This window comes from Galeopterus variegatus, unplaced genomic scaffold (assembly GCF_000696425.1).
Source record: "Galeopterus variegatus unplaced genomic scaffold, G_variegatus-3.0.2 Scaffold509, whole genome shotgun sequence".
In the NCBI taxonomy this organism is placed as follows: Eukaryota; Metazoa; Chordata; class Mammalia; order Dermoptera; family Cynocephalidae; genus Galeopterus; species Galeopterus variegatus.
In genome coordinates this window covers 481,669-489,235 of record NW_007726620.1, presented here as the reverse complement: position 1 = coordinate 489,235, position 7,567 = coordinate 481,669, and positions in this window count along the sequence as shown.

The window sequence follows — 7,567 nt, the reverse complement described above, 5'->3', positions numbered from 1 at the left end:
AAAAAATGCATCAGCCATTTTCAACAGCAGTTGCTTTGCATCCAGGACAGACATTCCTCCTCTCGTCTCTCTCTGGCTCATGGCTGGGATTGACATAGTCACTAATAGTAACCACAGGCTCTGCACTGCAGGTGGTGCACTGACTCTCACTCTACATTTCATAACAAGCTCCCTGTCTCTCTGGGAGCTTACAATCCTGTATCAAAAGTACATATGCATGAAAAAATGAGGCAACAATTCAGAAAAAGAAGTCAATCTTAGGATTAGAAAATTTTGCTTTACCATTTTTCCATCCAGGTAATTGCTGAAGATTGGTGAGAGCAGGGGAAGATCAATAAGTGTCTCCACAATATCAAAAGAGGTTGAAAAATGAAAGATTAATTTAGTCTTTCAGTGGTTTATGTTTGTGGTGCAAACAAACACCTGACTGGAAGCTGAATTGGTCCCTTTGGATGTTGCAAAGTGGGACTTGCAGGAATGATGAGCACAGAATTATTTAAAAGGTCAAAAAATTGTAAAAATATGGGCAAGAATGATGGAGGACTCAGGAGCGGAGGCTGCAGTACGTGTGGAAAACACACTTTAACATGCTCCCCATCCAGCTGAGAGTCATGTCTAAGGACACCAGCCAAAGAGCCAAGAAGCTTTAATGACAGAGGTTTGCATCATAAGCCAGACCTCATGACTGGCAGGCCACTTCCGGAGCAGCAGGAGGCTATATGAAATGTTACGCCCATATTCCATCCAGAACAAGCCATCAGAGCCCTTAAGCATATAAATGATTAATGCAAGAAATCATAAAGCAAAAATTTAGGTAAATTTAATATTAACTATTATTATGGATTGAATTGTGTCCCCCCAAAAGTTTAATGTGTTGGAAGCTTGATCTCCACTGTGACGGTGTTAAGAGGGTGAGAAATCCTATTATGATAATTGAAACGTGGGGCCTTGAAGAGGTGATTAGGTTGGTGGTTTAGTGGTGGTCATGGATGTGGTTCTCAGGGCTTTAAAAGGAGAGGACATGAGGAGGTATCTCTTTTTTTCTATGCTCCACCATTTCTGTCATGTGAGACCCCTGGGTCATTGTTGCTACCACCAAGACCTTCACCAGATGTGTTTCCTGGACTTTGGATTTCCCAGCCTCCAAAACTGTAAGCAATAAATTTTGTTTTCTTACAAATCACCCAATTCCAGGTATTTTTTTATAAGCGACAGAAATGGACTAATACCACTATATTCTTTACCCACTGCAAATAGATTCAGACAGAAAAGCTCCTTAAAGAAAAACACAATTAGATGGATCTGGAAAAGTTAGGAGGACAGTCTGTGGTGTCACAAAGATCTGTCCTGGGCACTGTTGTGTTCACCATTTCTCTACAATTCATATGGTAATGAAGATGTCATTTCTATCATTCACAAAGAAAAATGAAAAAAAAATTGATTTAAGACCTGTCCTCGTAGACTAGGACAATGGGCTGAATCTAATACCAACAAATCTCACTCCTCCTTCAGGCCTTATCCTAAATCATATTTCTTCAGCAAGATTTTCCCCAAGCTTTAGACCAAGTAAAGTCTCCCATGTTCTTCTAGCATCTTGCCCCACCCCTTTCTTCCCTGCAGATTGTAAGCCTGCTGAGGGCAGGAGAACAAGTCTATCTCATTCACCATTGTACCCCAGGGGCCTGTAGCAGTTCCTAGCACATAACAAGTGTTTCATAAATATTTGTTGGAGTAATAAAAGAATATACAAAATGTTAGGCATTTGGGCTAAGAGCATTGAGTGCATGCATGATTAAGAAGATGTAGCAGGGTGGTGGTGAAGACTGTGATTGCTAAATAGCAACAGGTATGAGAGCCAGATATGGAAGTCTCAATATGTCAACAATGAGTCAAGACTTCAAAAAGTTAATACAGCATTGGCTACATAAATAAATTCAAAATTCCATCAAAAAAGGAGGAGATCATTCTCTCCTAAATATCCCTGAAATATTGTGTTCAATTCTGGGAAAAGTGACAAAAAAATAATAATCCAGAGGTGAGTTATCATGATAGTGGGGTGCTATGGGTTAAGTGTGCCCCCTAAAAGTTCATGTATTGGAAATGACACCCACTGTAACAGTGTTATGAGGGTGGAAAATCCAACTATGGTATTTGAAAGGTGGGGCCTCAAAGAGGTGATTAGATTGTGAGGACTATGTCCTTGTGAATGATTGATCCACTCATAGAATAATGTCTGTGGTTCTGATGACTTTAAAAGGAGAACAACTGAGAAAGTCAGCTCTCTTGCTCAAGCTATTGACCATGTGACACCCTGCATGGCTGTGAAGAGTCACCACCCAACAAGAAGGCCCTCACAAGATGTATTCCCTGGACTTTGTATTTCTCAGCCTCTGAAACTGTAAGCAATAAATTCTATTTATTAATAAATTACCCAGTTTCAGGTATTCTGTTATAAGCAACAGAAATGGACTAATATGGAGGCCTAAAAATCTGAGACTAATTAAAACCAAAAAATCATTTTCAGATCTTACCTTTAAGTCTTTAATTCATTTTGAGCTGATTTTTTGTGTATGGTGTACAATAAGAGTCCGATTTTACTTTTTTGCACATGGATGTCTAGTTTTCCCAAAACCATTTGTTGAAGAGACTATCTTTTCCCCATTGTGTATTCTTGGCACCCTTGTTGAAGATCAAGGGTTTATGTGTATGGGTTTATTTATGGATTCTTTATTCTATTCCATTGGTCTATATATCTGTCTTTATGCCAGCATCATACTGTTTTAATTACTTTAGCTTTGTGATATATTTTGAAATCAGGAGTGTGATGCCTCCAGCTTTGCTTTTCTTTCTCAAGATTGCTTTGGCTAGTCAGGGTCTTTTGAAACTCCTCTAGAAAAAAATATGGGAAACACTTCTTGACATTGGTCTTGGCAATGAATTTGTGGATATGACACCAAAAGCACAGGCAACAAAAGCAAAAAACAGACCAGTAGGACTACATTGAAAAGCTTTGTCAAAGCAAAGAAAACAATCAACAGAATAAAAAGGCAGCCTGCAGAATGGGAGAAAATATTTGCTAACCAAATATAGAGGTTAATCTCCAAAATATATAATATACTCCTACTATTCAGTAGAGAAAAACCAAATAATTCAATTTTTTAAATAGGCAAAGTGCTTGAATATATATTTCTCCAAAGAAGACATACAAATAAATGGCCAACAGGTATATGAAAAATGCTCAAGAAAATGCAGATCAAAACCATAATGAGATGTCACCTCATACATGTTAGGATAGCTATTATCAAAAAAGAAAAACAGATCAGCGTTGGCAGAGATGTGGAAAAAAGGGAACCCTTAATACTGTTGGTACAATGGAAATTGGTATAGCCATTATTGAAAACAGTATGGAGTTTTCTCAAAAAATTAAAAATGGAACTACCATATGATCCAGCAACTCATTTCTGGATATATATCCAAAAGAATTGAAATCAGGATCTCAAAGAGGTACTGCTCTCCCATGTTTATTGCAGCATTATTCATAATGGCCAAGACATGGAAACAATTCCAATGTTCATTAACAGACGAATGGATAAAGAAAATGTGATCTACTGAAAAAGAAGGAAATCTTTCTACATGTTACATCATGGATGAACTCGGAGGACATTATGCTAAGTAAAATGAGTCAGTCTCAGAAGGACAAATACTGCATGATTACTTACACGAGGCAGCTAAGATAGTTAAACTCATAGAAGCAGAGATTTGGATGGTGTTTGCCAGGGGCTGGGGGAAGGAGGAAATTGGAAGTTGTTCCATAAACATAAAGTTTCAGTTGTGTGAGATGCATAAGTTCTAGAGATCTGCTGGACTTAATTTGCTAAGGGAGCATATCTCAGATTAAATATTCTTACCAGACACACACATGCACACATACATACGTGCACAAGGAAACTTTGGGAGGTGATGGATGTTTGTTGCTCTGAGTGTGGTCATGGTTTCACGGGTGTATGCATATGTCCAAATTCATCAAATTGTACATTTAATATGTGCAGTGTTTTCTATGTCAATTTACTTCAATAAAGCTGTTTTCAAAAAATGAAAAATAAGACTCAGGGAGACCTGAAACCAGTCTTCACATATTTGAAGCATTAGTCTAGAAAAGAAGAATCAGACTGTGTATTGCCTGTAGCTCCAGAGGACAGAGAAAGGATCAATGCATATAAATTATAAAGAAGTAAGTTTTGCCTTGATAGAAGGAAAAATCTTAATAATTACAGTTATTTCAAAATGAAATGTGCTTATTCAGCTTTGAAAAGTGATGTTGTGAAAGAATACCTAATGACAAAGGATGGTAAAAGCTGGTTCTAAAATATGGGTAGTATGATTTTTCAAAAAAGTGTACATATACACATAGCATCTAGGATTTTATTATGGACTTTGCTGTTTTGTTTTCTAAAACTATTACAGTAAAGACAAATTATTTTTCTAATGACAGAGAAATACAATACAATAAAAATGGGTGTCTCAGGGCATGGGGAATTCCTTTTTGCTGCAGGTATTTCAGCAGAGCCTGTAGTTGTTGTTAACTCTCAGGAATGTCAAGGAGACCTGATATACAAAGGAAGACGGCGATTATCTCTATTGACCTCTATGGTGCCTTCAGATTCTGAGTCTATTGTGCAAAACGGTAATTATAATTAATAATTATAACTTACAACTATTAATATATAACATGTGTAGTTATTAACAATTGTTATTAATAAAGAGTCACAGAATCTCAGATTTGTCAGGGAACTCAGAAGCCTTCTTTTCCAGCCAGTATAGACAATATCACAAACGCTTCAGGCACCGAGTGCACAGAGATGATTGCCTGTGACATCTTCTCCCGCTGCCCATCTCGCTGTTGTCTCCTCTGGCAGGTAAGAGCCATGTCTGTCTTTAAAACACCCAGTCCAGGGGTACATGAAACAATCTTCACCCACTCATTTCTCAAGCAAGAGATGATAACCCACACTTAACCCTCTGCCCTTGTAATGTCTCTCTGACCTTTCACCATAAAAATAAAGAATTCTTTATCACTATTTACGCAGTAGCTTTTCCTTGACTTGAAATCTCATTTTTTCTTTCTCCACAGCACATAAGGACTTTTTATTTCATTGTGTCTTACGTACTGTTATCAAATCCATTTGTTGTTTTTCTCTCCCTGTTCAGGATGTCTGAACATTTTTTACATAGAGTGTGAACCTAACTAGAATTCCAAACAAGACACCTAACTCAAAGGAAAGCCTTAAGTAAAATTCTGAAGTCCAGGATATATTTTTATCATGAATGCTGCAGGATGTCCAAACTCCCCCTAGACATCCTCTCTTCACTTCCTTCCCGCACCCAGTGACTTTCCAACCCTTCCTCCCTCTGCCACCTAAGATTCAAAATTCACTCTTAGGAGAGAGACTTAAAATGTTTTCAAATCAAAGCCTAACAGTAGGAAGCCAATCGACTAAAATTTTGTAATTGTCTCTTATGTGACCTGAACTATGCAGGACTCCCTGAACGAAAACAAGCAGACAATTAAGTTGGAAAAACAAAACAAACTCATGAACTCATAAGGTAATATGTAGTAGATAACAATTCAACATAACAAACAGTAAATGCTACTTAGGTTCAGGAAATAAAAGGTAATTATATTTGAGCTGACAAATTTACAATACCACCAGTGAATGAGGGATTTATTGCACCGTGTGCTAGCAGGGCTGCTGGGGTTGTTGGTGGAGATGCAGCTCTAGCAGAAATCTCAGAACCCTACGATACAAACCACCCGATGAGACAGATCTGGCCTGCTTGCTACTATCAAAGTGTGGTCCGCAGACTAGCATCCTCTGCACCACTTGGGAGCCTATTAAAGATGCAGAATCGAGGGCCCCATCCAGGACCACTGAATCAAAAATCTATATTTTGACAAGATCCCTGGATAATTCATATACATCTTTAAGTCTGAGAAGCTCTGGTCTACACAAAGGCAAGTCTGCTCAACTTCTTCACAGTTCAGGCCTGAGCATATCAAAGCTGCTCGCTTTTTGAAACAATTATTAATGTGTAGCCTGCAACTGTCAAAGTTGCAAATTTAACTCGTTACTTAACTATGGTCTATCTCCTTTATTCCCCCTCAATGTCTGTCATTCGTCCAAGGGAAGTAATTACGAACGGCTGAAAATTTTTCAGCATCAACCCACTAACCAAAGAACTACCCGGCGTGGCACACTAGGGGGCGCATGAGGACTAAGATTCGGGATCTTCCAGGCCATCTTCTCCAGTTATTTTGATCAGCGCCTGCCCCCTTTCTCCAGAATTGGTTTCCCAATGGCATTACTTGGAATAATAAAGAGTTACTAGAAACCTCCCCTACACTCACAAACCAGGCATTTCATGAACCACTGCTGCTTTCTCCGCTTTCCACCACAGGCCATTTGCCTGAGGGACAGGCATTCAGATGATATCTCCGCAGAGGACCCAGACAGGGAAGGAGAAAGCACAGCTTTAACATGAGGACAGATCAGAGGCCTCTAAGTCAATATTACCGCTTTTTCTTCTAACGTGTTTCTTGTTTCATCAGGTTGTTCTGCGTGTACAGCCTTACATATCATCTCTTCTCCTCAGATTCTGACATTGCTAATATCTCAGAAGGCCTCAGCCTTTTATAAGCTAAGTTTTTTAAACTCTTCTTTTACTTAAAAATGATGAAATGTTCAGACAGAGAATAGCTAAATACTGTGGGGATGAGAAATCCAGAGATGATGCTGTGGATTTCTTGTGAAGTTACTCACTCAAACTTTGCCCTGGAATATAACTAGAAATATTAATGTTTCATACTTGTAGGAAGCCCTTTCCTTTCTCCAGTGGAACCCAATAGCCTCTCTGTGGTTGTGTCTTAGAGAGTGTCTAGTAGAGCTAATTTACTGAATCCACAATGTTTCTCATAGCTACGCACAATGCCCCCAGCATTCTGCCAACAAGCAACTCACAAAAGCATCCTGGAAATTACTATACAATTTTCAGCGTCATGTGGGCCTGCCTCCTCTTAAGTTTTTATACTGGTGAGAGCCTTTAAAAAGTTGTCTTAACGGGCCGGCCCGGTGGCACACTGGATAGTGCGCTGCTTGGGAAGCGCGGCGGCGCTCCCACCCGAGGGTTCGGCTCCCACCCGAGGGTTCGGATCCCACATACAGACCGGTTCCCGCTCACTGGCTGAGTGAGCCGAGTACACCTAGCATCTTTAACATTTCCCTGGGTATATTTTCATCAGTTGGTTAAGCAGCCATTCATTCACTGGACTTTTCCCTCATCACATATGCTTTCATTTCATGATGTAGTTTATTGACATCAGAGAAAGAAGTTAGATGAATTATCATATACTGTGTATTTATCCCAAAACCTATTTTACCCTTTACACCTGCAAGAACACTAGCATCCCCCAATTAACTTCTCTAGGGCTGGATACTCCTCAAGTCTCCCTCTAGTGAAGGAGAATCTCACTCTGCATATGATCCAGGAACACATGTTAGCTCACTTATTT